General features: G+C 46.1%; 1 long non-coding RNA gene across 3 annotated transcripts in view; it reads right to left on the reverse strand.

Annotated features, from left to right (window-relative positions):
• Positions 1-14818, reverse strand: part of LOC133493714 (uncharacterized) — a 50005-nt gene extending 35187 nt beyond the window's left edge. For 2 of the 3 annotated variants that reach the window (XR_009793114.1, XR_009793115.1), the window contains exons 1-5: positions 12849-14818; positions 11945-12044; positions 11713-11799; positions 11449-11511; positions 10135-10199 (exon numbers count right to left, since the gene is read on the reverse strand). This is a non-coding gene — a long non-coding RNA (uncharacterized LOC133493714). Of the gene's footprint in view, positions 1-6324; positions 6429-10134; positions 10200-11448; positions 11512-11712; positions 11800-11944; positions 12045-12848 lie in introns of those variants that run through there. The other variant, XR_009793116.1, reaches the window with a different exon arrangement.
• Positions 14819-16491: the final 1673 nt, after the last annotated feature.

The raw sequence follows: 16491 nt of genomic DNA on the forward strand, positions 1-16491 counted from the left end.
CAAGTTCGGACTCTGAGGCAGACTTTGGCGAAGATAAGCGGCGGGTCGATAAGTCAACAGAGCGCACAAAAGCGCGGCAAAAGAACGACGGGGCGCTAAATGAGCGCTCGCCGGCCTCCTTACAGAAAACGCCAACGAAGACAAAAAGCCCGTTTGGGTGTCATTGTGCTCTCGGCGGGTCCACTCGACCCGCACAAAGAGGCGCGCGGGAGGAGGCTAACGACGCTCGGCGGCTGCCAAGAGAGCAGCGGCGTCCGCGGACCGCGGCTGGCGCCATGGCAACCGCGCGGCAGGGGGGGACCGTAAGCGCGGACGTGAGCCCGATCGTTTTTACGGCGGCACCGTCGATACGGACCTGATCCTGATTCCGATATTGAACAAAAGTCCCTAAATCGGTCATTTAACTCGACAACTATATCATGAGTCAAATAACCTTGTTGGGTTTTTTCCAACGCGATGAATTACAGACAGAAGATTTGAATGTTTTACAATAAAAATTATTTGTCCTTTGCTGTTTGTTTTACTTACAACAGAGGAAAAAAAAAAAAAAAAAAAAAATCAGTAGCAGATTTTTGGATGGTTATGTGAACGTCTTTGTGTTATGGTTAAAAAAAAAAAAAAAAAATCTGAATCTGCAAATTTGATTTCGCTGATTCATTGATGAGCCCGAATTTTCCCATTTCTTTGGATGAATCTGAGTCAAATGACGATGTTGGGTTCTTGAACGCTTGCAACAAAACGCGATGAATTACAGACAAGATTTGAATGTTTTACAATATTTTGTCCTTTGGTGTTTGTTTTTACTTACAAAGAGAGAGAGAAAAAAAATCAGCAGCAGATTTTTAGATGCTTGTGTGAACGTCTTCATGATTAAAAAAAAAAAAAAAATCTGAATCTGCCAATTTGATCTCACCGATTCATCGATCGGCCCTAATTTTCACATTTCTTTGGATGTGACATGAAAGGAAGTGCTACGCTGCAATCATGTAAAATCTTAACTTGTGTACCAACGTCATAAAAATCGCGTGCCATCACCTTATTGGCGGTCTAACAAAGCATTGTTGAAAGTTAATTCCGGTGAGATGAAAGGTTCCTTTCGGAAGAATCAGCTGTTCAATCATATCAATAGACACATTCTGTGTCTGATTTCATGAACAATTGCATTTACAAACGAGATTTCTCAAGAAATATTGGCCGGGTTGAGGCGGCCGACCAGCCCGCCAGCATCTTTGGTCCCCAAGTGCTTCGCTCCAGACCACTTGATCAACGGACCCATCAATCAGGCTTGTTTGACTTTTTTTTTTTGTCGTCTCGTACAAAGTGCACGCATCCGCCCACTAAACACACGAGGGCCAATAAAATGCGCACATGAACGCAAGACGCCAACCGGTGACGGGCCGGCGAGGCCTCGTCATTGAGGCTATAAAAAGAAAAAAAAAAAAAAAAAGAGAAAAGACGTGACTGGTCGGGACAGATGGAGACGGGATCCGCGCTCCCTTCATTAGTGAAAGTGTCTTTTTTTGGGGGGGGGGGGGGGTGGGGGGCAACAGATGGGGAAGAGGCGACAAAATGAAGCACAGGAACGCCGCTACAAGTGTGTGTGTGTGTGTGTGATAAGCACATTGGTCCCCCGGGGGGGGGCGCCTGAGTGATCTAACAGGGGCAATTAATTTGTTTTCTATTCCCGTTAAGACCTGCGAGCTGCGACAAAAGGAGGGCCGGGGCTCCTCTGGGACTTCTGAATGCGCCCTGATACAAAAACGGGGGGGGGGGGGCCGCCGCCAATCAGCCCGTCCGCGCCCACTTCCAGCCGACGGCGTGAGAATGATGGGCAAAGGTGACCCGGTTCTGCCGGCATTGGGAGGAAATGTTGCGACGGAGGGAGGGGGGCCCTCACCGGCCTGACGCGTCGCCACCACGTGGAACCCAAAACAAGGCAATTCTCAACCATTGGACAACTTTCGGGTCTTTTTTGATCCAATTTGACCTCTTCTAAAATCTAATTCAACCTTTTTTTTTTTTTGTAGGTTCATCATATTCAACTTTTTAAAGAAAATTCTGATCATCTTTTTCTGATCAAATTCAAGACTTTCAAGGAGTGTTTGATCTTGCTTTCGGTGGTGGGGGTGGGGGGGTGAACAACCTCTCAAGTCCATTTCAATTTCAGTTCCGATCTTTTGGGACCCTTTCGGATCGAGTCAGACTTTTTGGGCACCGTGTAAGGCAATCTTGATCAAGTTTTAGGCACTTCCAGATCAAATTTGGGATTTTTTTTTTCTTTTTTATTTGCCACTTCAACGACGCTGAGATCAGATCAGAGACACCTTTCCAGATGCTTTTTAATCAAATTCCCCCCCCCAAAAAAAAAGTGGATTGGAAAATGTCTGACTTTTTAGTCATCTTTTCCAGCAACCCACACCAGTTTTATTTCAGACTTTTTTAGGACCTTTTTAGGACAGTTATGATCAGATTTAAGAACCTTGACTGGATCTCTGACAGCTGGTAAAACATTTTCTTACTTTTATTTCTATTTCGATGCCCCCGCCCCCACACAAAAGGTCCTCCGTGCAGTGCGCGAGCTAAGTGAGAGGAGGACATTTTAGCAGTCACGAGTTTCCCACGCCTTTTGTTCCAGCCCGTCCCATCTCCTGGGCCGCGACGTCCTTATCGGCCAGAGCGGGCCGGTTCCGTTCCAATTAGACAATGACGATGCCCACCTCTGTCATTGCGTTTGGGTGTGATGGGAGCCCCCCCCCCCTCCTCTCCTCCTGGTGGGCCGTCCAGAGAACCCTTTGGGGTCCCGCTTCCCAGCGTGGGGGCTCTCAGGAGAGCAATAGGACTGACGGCCAGATACAAACGGCGTTAATGAGAGGGGGGGGGGGGGGGGCCATGCTGTGCTGGGAAAAAAAAAAAAAAAAAAAAATCTACACAAGTATATTATCTTATTTCCAGTCAAAACTCATCTGATTCTAGTCACAATAACATTATCCAAACAAGTTTCACTTGGTTCAAAGGAATTATTACATAAAACAAAATGAAAAAATTTATATATATATATATGTCACTGAGTCAGAATACGAAATCGTGGGATGAAAAAAGTTGTTGGCTGCGCATTCAAACATTTACGATAAGAAAGTGAGAGCTTGTTCAGTGGAAAAATAAAAACAATTGGGGGAATAAATGGCAGTTGGCAACAAAGCAATCCGCAATAACGGCAAAACTTATTTTTTTATATTTATATTTATAAAACAAAGTCCAGAATATTCGCTGTTATCCAAAAATAAGAGGATTAATTTAATACCAATTTATTCCATTGTTCATTTACAGGAATGATAGAGCATTTCTAACAGACAAGTCGATTTTAAATTGTTACATTAATAATAAAAATTTCAATCATTTCAATACTCGTCTAGAATAAGCAAGTATATGGTACTTACTTTTCATTCTTTTGGATTAATTTCTATAGATTGGTCAACAGTATTGGCAAACGTAAGTAATTTAAACTAAACATTTGTAAATATTTTTAAATCGATTGATTTCAAATATGTTAAATATTATTTGTGTCATTAATGAGTAATTATTTCAACAATGTCTAAGTCCAAAATAGCTATATATTTTTTTAATGATTAAAATGTACTTATTTTGATTATAGTAGTAAAAAAAAAATAATATAATGATATAGTGTAATTTAATGAACATTTTCAAGATTTTAAAATTGACAGTAAATTATGGGATTTATATTTCCGGTCAAAATGACCCACTTTAAATTTTGCCAAGCTTGGAAAAATAGTCAAAAGTATTTTTTCCAGTCGGAATCGTCTTCTGCTCTCCTTAATTAGTGTCACGGACGTTTGAAATGATAAAGTTCACTGCCACATATACGCAGCCCCCCCCCCCGCCATGTTGATATCTCATCGATGCCGTTCGGGTCAAATTGACCCGAACGGCATCAGAAATGTCAGACTTTGCATTTGGTTGTTTGCGACTCTGCGACTGATTGGGCCTTCACCGCAAACACCCAAAGCCAAGCATGCCCCCCTCCCTTTGCCCCCCTCCCCCGAGATGAAAATCTTCCCCGGCTCCCGCTGCCGTCTTCTGCCTTTGATGAGCCGAGGAGCCAAAAGTCTGCCTGCCGGATTAAGACGCCCCAACTCCATTTTCATGCACGCACACACGGCGACATTTGCAGGGCGAGTGCGTGTCTCTGGAGGGCGTTGGGGGGGGGGGGGGGGTCCTCGTCTGACCCGAGTTCATTTCCACAGATTAAGACAAAGAAAAGGAAAAAAGGCCGGGCCACAACGCCCGCTTAAGAAATCGTCTTTGAGATTAGCCGTCCTAAACAAAGGCCGGCCGGGCGCCTTTCGGTCCCGGTGAATTTTGTTCCGGACCGCAGGACGACGGAAGGAGACACCGCGGGCCGATCCAATCGGCGGCGACGAAAGGGATCCGGTGGCTTTTTCTGCGGCGGCCGCGATTAGCGTCCGATGGCGCTGATTAGCGGAGGCTAATGACATAATTAGTGCGGCGGCGTGCTCACAAGCCGTGCTCCTTGGGACAATCAAGTCGGATCTTTATCTTTCGGACCTGCTTCTGTTGGGGACGCGCACCGGCAGGCTTGAAACAAACAACTGCTCGGCAAAATAATTCCCTTTTCATTCGCTTTTACGTGCAATTAGCTCCTTATCTCTTCATCTTACTATGATAGTTTTTTTTTTCTTGTTTATTATTACGTCTATTTGTCATCACTTTCATAGTTTTTATTTTACTTTTTTATTCATTTATGTACTGAAGTATTCATCCCTAATATTCGTTTCATTTATTCTGATGAACTTTGAACCTTGTATATTTAGTTATATTTTTAGGAATTATACTTTCACAGTTAACTTGTCTGTCATGTATTTTTTTTTTGTTTTATTTAATTTGTATTCAATATGTTTTGTATTTATTTTATTTTAATGATTTTTCAAAATACATTATTTTTATTTTTGCGTTTATGCATGTTTTGGTTATTTCATTTTTTTTTTTTTTACATTTGTTTGTATTTTTCCCCTTTGACAGAGTCGCGGTGACGTCTTTTCCTGAGGTGACTTTCTTCTGCTTTCCGATTGGTTGAAACGGGCCTGACAGTTTGGGACTTGCAGTGATTTTTTTTTTTTGGGGGGGGAGGTTTTTTTTTTTGTTTGTTTGTTTTTGCTTTTTGTTTTCAGCAGGTTCGATCCTCTCATTTTTTTGGGAGGGGGGGCAGCTTGGTTTTGCTTTGCGTTCTTGCGGAATCACAGGTGGACAAATTCTTCCCAATTTTAGGAGCGGTAAGTCCAATTTTGCTGTTCCTCGCGAGCAAAGACGTGTCGCGTCTTGTCGTCACCCGTCAGGAACATTCTAGATATTTTGTCTGTAACGTTTGCTACTCAAACGCACATCACCAACGACACTAATCATCTCTCCATATTCATGGTCTTTTTTTTTTTTTTTTTTTAGGACACATTGTAATCACACGGCCTTGAAGCATTTTGAGATCATCATCAAGCATTATGCCAAAACGTCTAAAATCTGACGTCAGCCAATCACGTGGTCTCGTCCTCGCCGGAGCGTTTCCGACTTTACTTTGGCGAGCGCCCGCCGCCAAATTCGGGCAAAGCGGAACAGTCGGCATCCCCGCGAGCACGATGAGCCTCATATTGTCCTCATCTCACGCGTGTTTACCGATGCAATCGCTTCAAAACTGCCGCCACCTTCCCTGCGGCTTGCCGCCATCATCGTCATCATCGTGAGTGGCGCACTTTATCACTCTCATCAGCACCTCGTCCAAAGCAGCAAAAAAAAAAAAAAAAAAAAACCATTGCATCAGTTGCATTACGGGACGTCGGGGGAGGTCGATAAGATCGCGGCGGGCTGATAGCGCCACCTTGTCCCGCCGGCGCGATAACAGCCGCCGGCCCTGCACGCACATCATCAAGTCTTTTAAACACCTCGCGTTTCCTTTTGGCCGCAACGTCCGACTTCATTCTCGGGAGAAGGAGTCGCCCGCGATGGCCGAGATACGGCGCCGGCCGCCTCGACTTACGACTTTCAGTTGTTCTGTCATCAAGCGCCATTGACGGCTGAGTTCAAAGTTCCCCTTGGCGACAACATCGCTTCGCGCCTACTGCCCGATCAATGCAGTGATCCCCCCCCCAGTATTAATTCGGGAATATACCGAGGTCACGCTGTAAATTTTGTAGTTAACCTTAAAATTAATGTTTCCAGCCAAAAATAAAATACTGTTTAAGGAAAAAGGAAAAAGGGGGAAAAGGAAAACATGGATCAAATGGAATATTTACATAGGGACGAGCGCGGTGGATTACCGGATGTTGAAGAGTTGAAAAGGGGTTTGAAAGAAAGTGGAAGAGTACGGTAGAGGTCGGATACTGGGGGGGGGACGAAAGAGCCTGAGGAGGGGTACAAAACTTTCAAATATGTATCAATGCAACAGTTCAAAGTATACATATGTTGGGTTTATGTTTACAATCACACAAACTTTGTAAATAGCTGCCCGACATTTTAACCCCGAGTGGAACGTTGCAAAAAAGTGCCGCCCTTGCACACCCCCCACGTGTACTCCCGTCATAAGTTCCGCGACCGTCTTCACCTCTCCTCTTTTCGACGTTGTACGTTTTGCTAAGTTACTGCGTTTGAGGGGTATTCGCATTTTGTAGGATGTATCCAGGATAATACATTTGTTTCCCTTGTTCAGGTCCTAGCTTGATGCTACATACAGTACACCACAAAGGGTTTGTTTGACCTTGTTCACGGCAGCTACGTTTGTTCATGTTGCTCTTTTTGACGATGTATGTTTTGGTCCCACTTTGATGCTACACAAACTACAAAGCGTTTGTTTCACCTTGTTCGCGGCAGCTGTGCCAAATCAACGGCGATTCCCTGAGAGACGAAAACTAAAACTACACAACGCAGAAGTCCACCCGTCCCGAAAATGTAATGATGACGGCTACTTTGCAGATTTCAGCTATTGCGCGACCGCCCTGTCATTGAATGCCCACCACAAAAGCAACAAATGCTGACTGAGCACCAAATTTATTTATTTTCCCCACTGAAGTCGATCAAAACTTGATGAGCAACAAAGGTTGTGAAAAGAAATGACGAATGCAAATTCGCGCTTTTCGCCGGTCAACGTCAGGCGCTCCCGAGAGACCCAAACCAGTTCGGACCTGTTCTTCCTGCCAGCGTGCACCAAAACCCCCAAAAAGGCGCGCACACGCTGACACACACAAACACAAACGTCATGCGGCGTTGCGGCTGCTTTCTCGGGAACTGCGTTCCAACGCGTCGCTTCCTGCTAGCGGCCGCGGCTAACTGGAATTACGCGCACGATGAGGCACAAAGACGAGGAACAGTCGCCGTCACCTCACCCTTTTAGGTCGCGCGCATGCGACAACTTCTTAAATTGGGTCAATTGAATATTGTCCCATTTTTTTAGTATGATAAGCCAAATCCATTCATCCATCCGTCAGGGTTGCTAACCCAGCTGACTGTGGGCGAAAGGCGGACGACACCCTCGACTGGTCGCGGGGTACACGCGGACCACCAAAGTCAGGCCAAGGCCGGGGGACGGCTACGCCATCACCGACTAATTCGCACATTATTGAACATAATCACTACAAAATCGGAAAATTTATAGCACTTTTATCCGTAACATAATAAAGTTGTGAATTGATAAAAACTGCAAAAGAAATATGTTAACTTACTCTACAATTTGTATTATATATTTATACACACACACACACACTGAATCAGCCTATTTTATATTAAAGAATTAAAAAAAATTACTTGCATTTTTCTTTAATATTGGTTTATAAATAAAAATTAAACATTACAATAAATCAATGATTTAAGGAGCTAAAAAAAAAAATGAAAATGAACCAATTTCAAAAGGAAAAAACTGCGACCTGAAAGCGCCAAATATTACGGGCCTGTCGAATCTGCAGGGGAGGTTAAAAGCGGTGCAGAAGGACCAAGCGGAGCGAGACCGGATCAAGTCAAATCTTGCCTGCCGTCTTGCGCCACTTGAGGAATGCGAACGTTGCGAGACGCTTTGTCCCATTACCGCTTTTACGTCGCAGCCCGCGCGGCAATCAAGACGAGCATTGCTACCGCGGCATGCTGGGTAATGAGAGAGCCTGCTCTGTAAAGCGCGGCCATATAGAAAAATGAAGTGGCAGCCCGACGCCTGCCAAAAATGTGTCCTCGTGCACTCTGGTTCACCTCTGGCTGTGAATTACGGGCATGACTCACCTTGCACGTATTCTGCACACGTGTGTGTGTGTGTGTGTGTGTGTGTGGTTTAAAAATGGAAATTAAAAAGGAGCGACGAAGGCAGGAAGTGTATCTTGCTGGGTTCAGATTTGGGAGCAATCAGACGAAATGTCCAGGACACGCGAGGCTTCCAAGGACTCTGGAATTGGATCCCGAAAGTGGCCGCTTCTTCCTCCTTAAACGGCGCACTTGCATTTGGAGACGTTTCTCGCGTGCCTACTCGGGATGAACGTGCCTCCGAAGCGCCGTGTCGCCAAGTCAAACCGCTTTCAGAAACCATCCCCGCAAACAGCCGCCAAATGCCGACTCCAAACCAAAATGGCCGACTTCCTGTCCCGTTCTGAAGAAAACTTTTTGTGGCTCTGCTCGTGAGCGACATGCCTGCCAGCTTTCGATGTTGCCAGGACATACAAACTGGCATGAGGGGAAGAAGTTTGGAGATTTTTCGGGTATTGCCGGGTGCGCAACCGACCCAGTTTTGCCGGTCACACCCGTTTTTGAGTATGAAGAATGCTCAAAATGGGGATTTCTTCGGCCTGAGAATAATGAAGAAGAATAAAGCCTTTGCCATGCACGCTGGGGGCCCAACAACAAAGGAGTTCCGCTTGTATCGAAACGCACACCTACGCCCCCCCCCCCCCATCCAAATGACCGCATTGGCCCTCAGATGTAATCTCAGCGTAAAATGTTGCGAGTGAAGCCATGCGTCCACACACCTGTGCCAAAAACCACACCCCTTTACACCTGTCGCTGCCAACCGCAAGGGAAGGGGGGGGGGTTACTGCAATAATCAGGTTCGAACTTGTGTGACCCCCCCCCCCATACTGCAACCCCCGGCCCACACCGCTGCCACCTATTTCCAACGCCATCAATGGAGCTTTAAAAGAAAGCCATTATCCGCTCGCGCTCCCTCCCAAAACGGAGGTCCCAGGAGGGGTTTTATTCAGCCGCCGAGGAGCGGGGTGTCCATTACGAGTTGAAGTATGCGGGGGGCGAGGGGCGGGGGTCATTCATTACGGCTCAGGAGGATGTAATGTCCAGATGGCCACAGGTGCTCCGGAGGAACCTGAAGACCCTCCTCGGTAACAATCGACAGCCTTCATGGCCCGCCCCGCCGGGACCGCCGACCCCTGCGGGGGGGAGGGGGGGGGGCTCCGGACCCGCCGGACTCAGCCGAGCGCTCAAGCGACGACGGGGCGGGAGCCGACCGGCTTCGCGGAAACTCCTCGGAACGCCGAGGACTGATCGATCACGGGCGTCATCGCAATCCAAGGGGAAAAAAAAAAAAAAAAAAAACACAAAAATTTCACCAATTGGAGTTTTTAAGCGTTTTCCAAGAGCTGCGGGATGTCGCCAAAGTCCAGTCAAAACGGGAAAGTAGCAGGCCTCACTAATTGGTGCCAAGGAAGTACAGCAAAGTCCTGCTATATTGCATTTCTTATGTGATATAGATATATGCGCCCAAAGTTTCATACAACGTTAAACATGCTCAATAATCAACATTTGCCAAGTGCAGGAAAACAAAAACCAATGTACTCTATTTTTGTTTTCTTTTACACCTGTAAATATTTTTGTTCTCGATATTACTTTTTTTTTTTAATTTGTACCACAGAAGTGAATATGAGCATCAGCATCTTTGTATGTGGTATCCAAAATACATTGACGGTATAAACACCATAAATGGAGGAACATGACTTGATCATTTCAATTTAGATTAAATTCTCTCTTGAATATATGCATCTATATTACACACATAATTCTAAATGGTTTAGATCAAGCTCCCCCCCCCCCCCCCCCATTTTTGTACATAATTCAAACTCTTACCAGGCTTTCATGACACGGCGGCACATCCACACGATGCATCGTCTCCAAAACAACCCCGAGCACCGCTGTAGAAAAAAAAAACAAAAACAAAACATCTTAGTTATGTTTTTTTTTTTCCCTCTTTTAATTATTTCTTTGTTGTTGTTTTTGATGTTCCGAGAGGTTGGCTGGCGAGCCGCGCGCACACGGGCCCATTGTGCGGCGGCAAAAGCACCCAAGGGAAGTCGCCATTCAGCTCTCACTCACATTTCAATGCAGCAAATATGTTTTATGACAAATGAATGAGAAAAGACACACAGGGAGAAGCACGCTGCCCCCGGGGGAGAGGGGACGGGGACGGGGGGGGGGCTGACAAGTGAGCATCTAGGATTACTGCTCTTGCCATTGTGAAAAAGCGCAAATCCAAAGCGGGGGCCTCAAAAGTGGACGCAGCGCCCGCTTCATTCAATCTCCCGAAGTTGCGAGCGGCGTGTCAACACGTGTGATTTATGGGCGGCGCACTTGTCAGAAAGGGGCCATTCGGTGGGGCTGACCGCCGTCCACACCCGCACCAGGGCAGGGCGTTCGGAAACAACACGGGCGGGGCTGCGGGCTGTTGGGTCACAGCTGAGTCATCTGCGTTCAGCAACATTTAGGACAAATTCAGACATGCACGCCATTAGCCAGGCAACATGTGGAAAAGTGCCCGAAACGAGACTTTCAACAATTATGTATCCGGGTTGTCTCCCAAAGATCGAGTCGGGTCATGAGATTGATGCACCGGCAGGTGACGAGTACGGAAGTAGATTTCGTGCCAATTTGAAATGTAAAGCGATGTCAAGCACGTTTTCAATTGTTGGATTTCAGTCTCACTTTTCAATGTCAACAATTCACCGTCCGTGCCACCGGGCGGGGTTACTTCCGGTCAGAGCCCAACAGCCAGCCAATCCGGTTACGCTTTATTAGGGTGTGACGTCACCTGACCAAGAAAGCGTAACTGCGATTGGCTGGCTGTTCTGCCTGGTGGCACGGACGGTGAATTTTAGACGGCGAATTGGAGCAACTATTGAAAATGTGATCACTCTCCATTTCAAATTCAAATCCTATTTCGATTTACATTTCCGGTTCTAATCTCCTTCCATAGAATACAATTGATTGTCAGATAAGAATGATTAATCATAATACAACATGTGCATTGTATTAAACTGACGACATGTATATAGTGACACATTAATAGTCAATTTGAACAGGAATGACAAATATAAAGCATATCTCGCTCGTACGAGCGCTGGGGGGGGGGGGGGTAATAAATAAAAACAGCAAAAGTCAACTTACCGCTCCTCAAATGTGCATAATTTGTCCATCTGTGACTCCTCAAGAACGCAAAGCAAAACCAGGCTGCCATAAAAAAAAAGAGAGGAAGACACAATTAGGACAATTATGAGCACAGTGGTGTTGGAGGAGGGGGGGGGGGGCAAAAACAAATTTCACAATTTTAACGTTTAGCATTCACACCATTTGTCATGTTTTTGCTGCGACGTCGACGAAACCACACCAAATAAACCCAACGAGTAGAGGAAAAACACGCACGTGAGTCACCTGGTTTGTTGTCGGCAGGTGCTGCGATCGGGTCAATGACGTAGAAAACGAGACTGCAATGGTTCCGCCAAGGGCAACAGGCTCTGACTTCCGGTCAGGGCAAAAAGTAAACATACGTTGTTATGGAAAACGAGGCGATAAATCCAAACACTTGGGATGCTTTGGATCCCCGGGGACAGGAATATAATCGAAACATTTGCGGCATGCCCAGGAAGGTTTAGAAGATACTTACGTAATGGGAGGTACAGATCTTAATAATTTTCCCCATGCCAAACATGTCAAGGGCCGCGCCCACCTCTCGTCTTCGTGGAGCAGGAATTTCAAATTGACATCTTGCACAAATGAGAAGGATTTTTTTTTTTTTTTTTTTCAAGAGGATGAACAATCTCGGAAATTTTATCAATAAATTCCACAGTATGCTCTCAGGTTCATAAGTCAATCACCTGAGTTATTTTTTTTTTTGTTTGTTTTTGTTTTTTTTATCCAAATAGGCCCACTAAACCATTATCCGCTTCTTCATAACTTGTGATTCTCTTTCACTTTTATTATTCTATCGTAATAAAATACAACGGGAAACTTTGATTGTACACCAATATCTAGTATTTTTTCCTGTGGTATGAGGTATCTGAAAGTGAACATAAAAATGTTCACAATATACGCATTCAATTACCTCAATGATATCATAAATTTTAAACATGATGAAAAAAATGTATTGATTACAGATCTCCACAATAAGACAGCAGTTACATGTGTGCTTGTATTGTTCCAAGAAAAAAAAATTGCAGTCTTCAAATGTCTGCGCTCGGAGAGACAGAAGTCCTCCCCTCTGAAGTGTTCAAATTCATATCATCATCATCATCATCATATCTCGACGGGACCCGTTGCTTCTTCGTCCCTGCATCAACGCACCCATAATTGCCCACCATGCTTATCTGATGGTGGATCTGGAGTAATATAAAACGTTCTCAGGATATCATTTCTGTCGCTACGTTGCATGCATCAATCTATTCGCCCCATCCAATAATAACTGTGACGAGTTACACTGGGGTTGATAATAAAAAGAAGTCGTTCATAAATTTCAGGAAAAGTCACGTTACCTAAGCTTCAAGTTGAAGGTTAAAGTGAAACATACTTACCGGTGAAATTTGATGTTATTATCTTCCACAGTGTACAGTTGTAAGGATTTACGTTTTGCCCTGACCGGAAGTCGAAGCCCAATTACCACCTGCGCGCTGTCGACTTTTTATTCTACGTCATTTGAGTGGGCTTTCTTCCTCATCTGCTTCTTCTTCTTCTTCTCCTTTCTCTCGTTTGTGAGCTCCCTGCTGCCCCAATATGTCTGGCTTCAGAGAGTACTGCATGTCCGAGCCTCACAAGCTTCAATTTCTGCTTTGCTCTTGGTAACAGAGTAAATGTATTTGATAACTCTACTTCAGTAGAGTTACCTGTACTTTACGTGACTATTTTCCTTTTGAGACTTTCTACTCCTTGAATTGTCCAAAAAAAAGGAAAAAAAAAAAAAAAAAGCTAAAACAAATTTGAAAGCTCTGCCGGTAGTCGAATCCAACAATTGTTTTTGCGACTTGAATGAAAAGGGCCAAAATGGAGAAGTCGGGACTCTCGGTGATGGAGATGGATCCGATAAAAGCGAGGGCAGAGAGCAATGGCCGACGTGACGACGTGAAGAAGAGAAGATCGATGGCGGCCTCGCCTCTCTTTCCTCGCCCCGGGACACGCCGGGCTCGCTGCGGCGTGTCCGGAGCGGCCGCGGGCGTCTCCGGGTAAAACTGGTCACCCGAGTCCTGGCCTTCATCTTGACTCACCTGGCCCCAGGCCGCCCTGGCCCCTGCCCCCGACTTCCGGCCCCTCCCTTCCTCCGAGAACAACAGTTAAGTTGACTTGACGCAAAGTCGACTTGCTGCTGCCAAACAACTTTTGGGATTTGTCTTGGTTGCCCGCAAATGAAAGAAAATGTCAACTTTGGCGCGGAAGCTGGCGAACGCGCCGACGTGACCTCGCGGGGTGCCAAAAAGGAGCGAGAAGGAAGGAGGGAAGCCGCTTTGCGCCGACACGGCCGAGCGGCCGAGGGCGACGACGCCGACACGACGGCGGCTCAGAGGACTCGACCCCGCCTGCGGCCCTGCGGGGGCGACGGCTCGAGGGTCATTCCGCCACTGGACCGCAACATCTCGGATTTGTTTTTTGCTCCAAAAAAAAAAAACACGTAAACACACCAACTGTGAAGAAAAAGTTTGTTTGTTGTTCAAGACGCGGTGCACACATTTTAGTTTTGGTCGGGTTTTTTTTTTTTTTGTGTGTTTTTTTTTTGATAGAAGGGGATTGTTTTGTGGGGGTTTTTTTTTTCCTGAAAAGGAATCGACTTTGCCATGATTGACTGCCGTAACATCCAACTGAATACCCCCTGTTATTTTCACATCTTATCCTCATAAATAATGATTTGATCCATCGAGCTCAATTTCCGTGAACCTCGTAGAATAATGTGTCCTTTTCCCTGTTTGGAGTTGAGGGTCCTGCCTGAAGGTCGCTGGGATAGGTTGCTTGTGAGGATAAGTGGCTCAGATGATGGCTGGGCACACACACGTTGCGCTTGCTCCAAATTTCTGAAAAGTCAAGTCATGTACCTCACTTTTTTTTTTCTCTCTTCCTCTCTGTGGCTAAAAGGTGACGAGTGAGAAGTTTGCATGGAAGTTGAGAAACGACTTTGGAGCAGAATTATTACTTCTGAAAAGATGTCTGTATTACAAGTCCAAAGAAGACATATCCAAAGCTGATTGCAAACGTAGTTCTCAGTTCTATTCTGGAAGTGATCAGGAGAAAAAGAAAAAGAAAGAGTCGCTTTTTTTGGAGTGTTTGCAAATTGACGGGGGTGGCAAAAGTCCTCCAATTGTGAAATGAGCCTCCAGCAGGCCCGTTGCGCTTTTGTCCTTTTTCTCCAGGGAAACGGTTGTCGTCCGTCCCCCCCCAACCAGTCGAACCACATGCGGGGGCCGCCGTTGGAGCTCGGCACCTGCCGCCTCGCTCGCACTTCCTGGTCGTCGGCGCTGTTGACAGGCGACGCTTCACCTGCCGACGCTCGCTCGCTCGCTCGCTCGGGGAGTTTCTCTCCCTTTAACTATTTTGACGAAAGTTCGTTTAAGGCGTTATTGCTTTTGAAACATTCATTTATACGCAACTGAATGACACAATACAGATGTCTGCATTTTGTCAGGAGAATGATTACTTTTGAATAGACAGACAAGCTAAATTGACTTCAACATTCAGTATATGACATCAACGTTGCTCATTGAAATAAATTGAAATTATATTCAACTGTTCCAGCCGCAATTTGTTTGTATTCGGGATGTTCAACACCACTTTTGGTTCCGACCGATACCACTACGAGTATTTACTTTCGAGTACTCGCCGACACTGATTATCGATACCACAAATCCCAAAACGTGGCGGGTCGGCGATAATGTCAAAGCCAAATGTTTTCTCAAAGTCAGATTTTTGGCATCGGCAGCCTTCACGAGTACCCGACACCCCAAAATCACGTCATTCTGGACCCGATCCCGGTACTCACACATTCTTAGTTTTTCACGCAGACAGAACGTCGCAAAGGAAAATGTAGAGAAAAAGCCGAGCTCGATCCAGTTTTTACGAGCGCCGAACGCGGATTTAATCGTCGTGGCCTCGTGAATCTCAAAGCTCGATTCGATATTAACGCCGCATTTGAGAAAGCAACATTTGGTTGTAAAAGAAGAAAAGAAGCCCCAATTCATCTGGGCCCACCGCCAAATATAACAACTTTTCTTGTCTCCGGTGTCGCTTGTTAGCTGCTGGCTAGCTCGTTAGCACCTCCAGTAAAACGCTTGACAGCTAATTATGAAAATGATGATGAGAAATGAAGGAGCCAACTCGCCTGAAGGCAACAACGTGCACTTTGAGCCAGTTGTTTTCCTCACATTCCATTTTTCTCTGCACACATTTGGAAGGACCTCACAGATGAAGAACTTTTTGCAAACGCAGCACAGCAAGTACCAAATGTTGTATTTTGCCGGACGCTTCGTTCCGAGTACATCTTTCATCTTCCGCGTATTTCTCAATGTATCTGTGATGTCACGGCGGGGCTCATTTGCATACCCCATCTCCCCCGCCATACGCGCACACACAACTCGACAGCAAGGCCAGACGAAGTCCCAGAAACGTCGATGCGGCAACAACAGACACAAAGCCAAAGCCAAAAGGTAAGCAGAGCTGCATCGGCCTCCCGGGAAAGGGGGGGGCGGCGCTTGGGGTCCCGCACCGGATCAAGTCAGGCCTCCTCGTTTTCCCCGTGGTGTAACTTAGCCCCCGTGTTTCTTATTTTCATCATTCACGCCAAGTCGGCTGCCAAGCACTGGAAGGTTCCGCCGCATTCCGACCGGAGCGCTCGGCGTCCAAGTCGGCGGCAAGTCGCAACGCATTTGGCGTCGGGCAAGTCCAGTCGAGAACGGCGAGCGTCGGCGCACCGCAGCGCAAAAAAAAAAAAAGAAAAAAAAAGTGGTTTGATTTCCAATCGCTCGCAGATGACTTCTCACCTGGAGTCTTTTCAAAGGAAGGAAGGAAGGAAGAGAGGGAGGGAAAGAGGGAAGGGGGGAGAGAGGGAGGAGAGAGAAAAAGGAAAGAGGGAGGAAGGAAGGAAGGAAGGAAGGAAGGAAGAGAGAGGGAGGAAGAAGAGCGAGAAGGGGGGAGGGAGGGAGCGGGAGGGAGGAGAGGAGAGAGAAGAAGGAAAAGGAA

The sequence above is a fragment of the Syngnathoides biaculeatus genome, chromosome 20, assembly GCF_019802595.1.
Source record: "Syngnathoides biaculeatus isolate LvHL_M chromosome 20, ASM1980259v1, whole genome shotgun sequence".
Classification (NCBI taxonomy): Eukaryota; Metazoa; Chordata; class Actinopteri; order Syngnathiformes; family Syngnathidae; genus Syngnathoides; species Syngnathoides biaculeatus.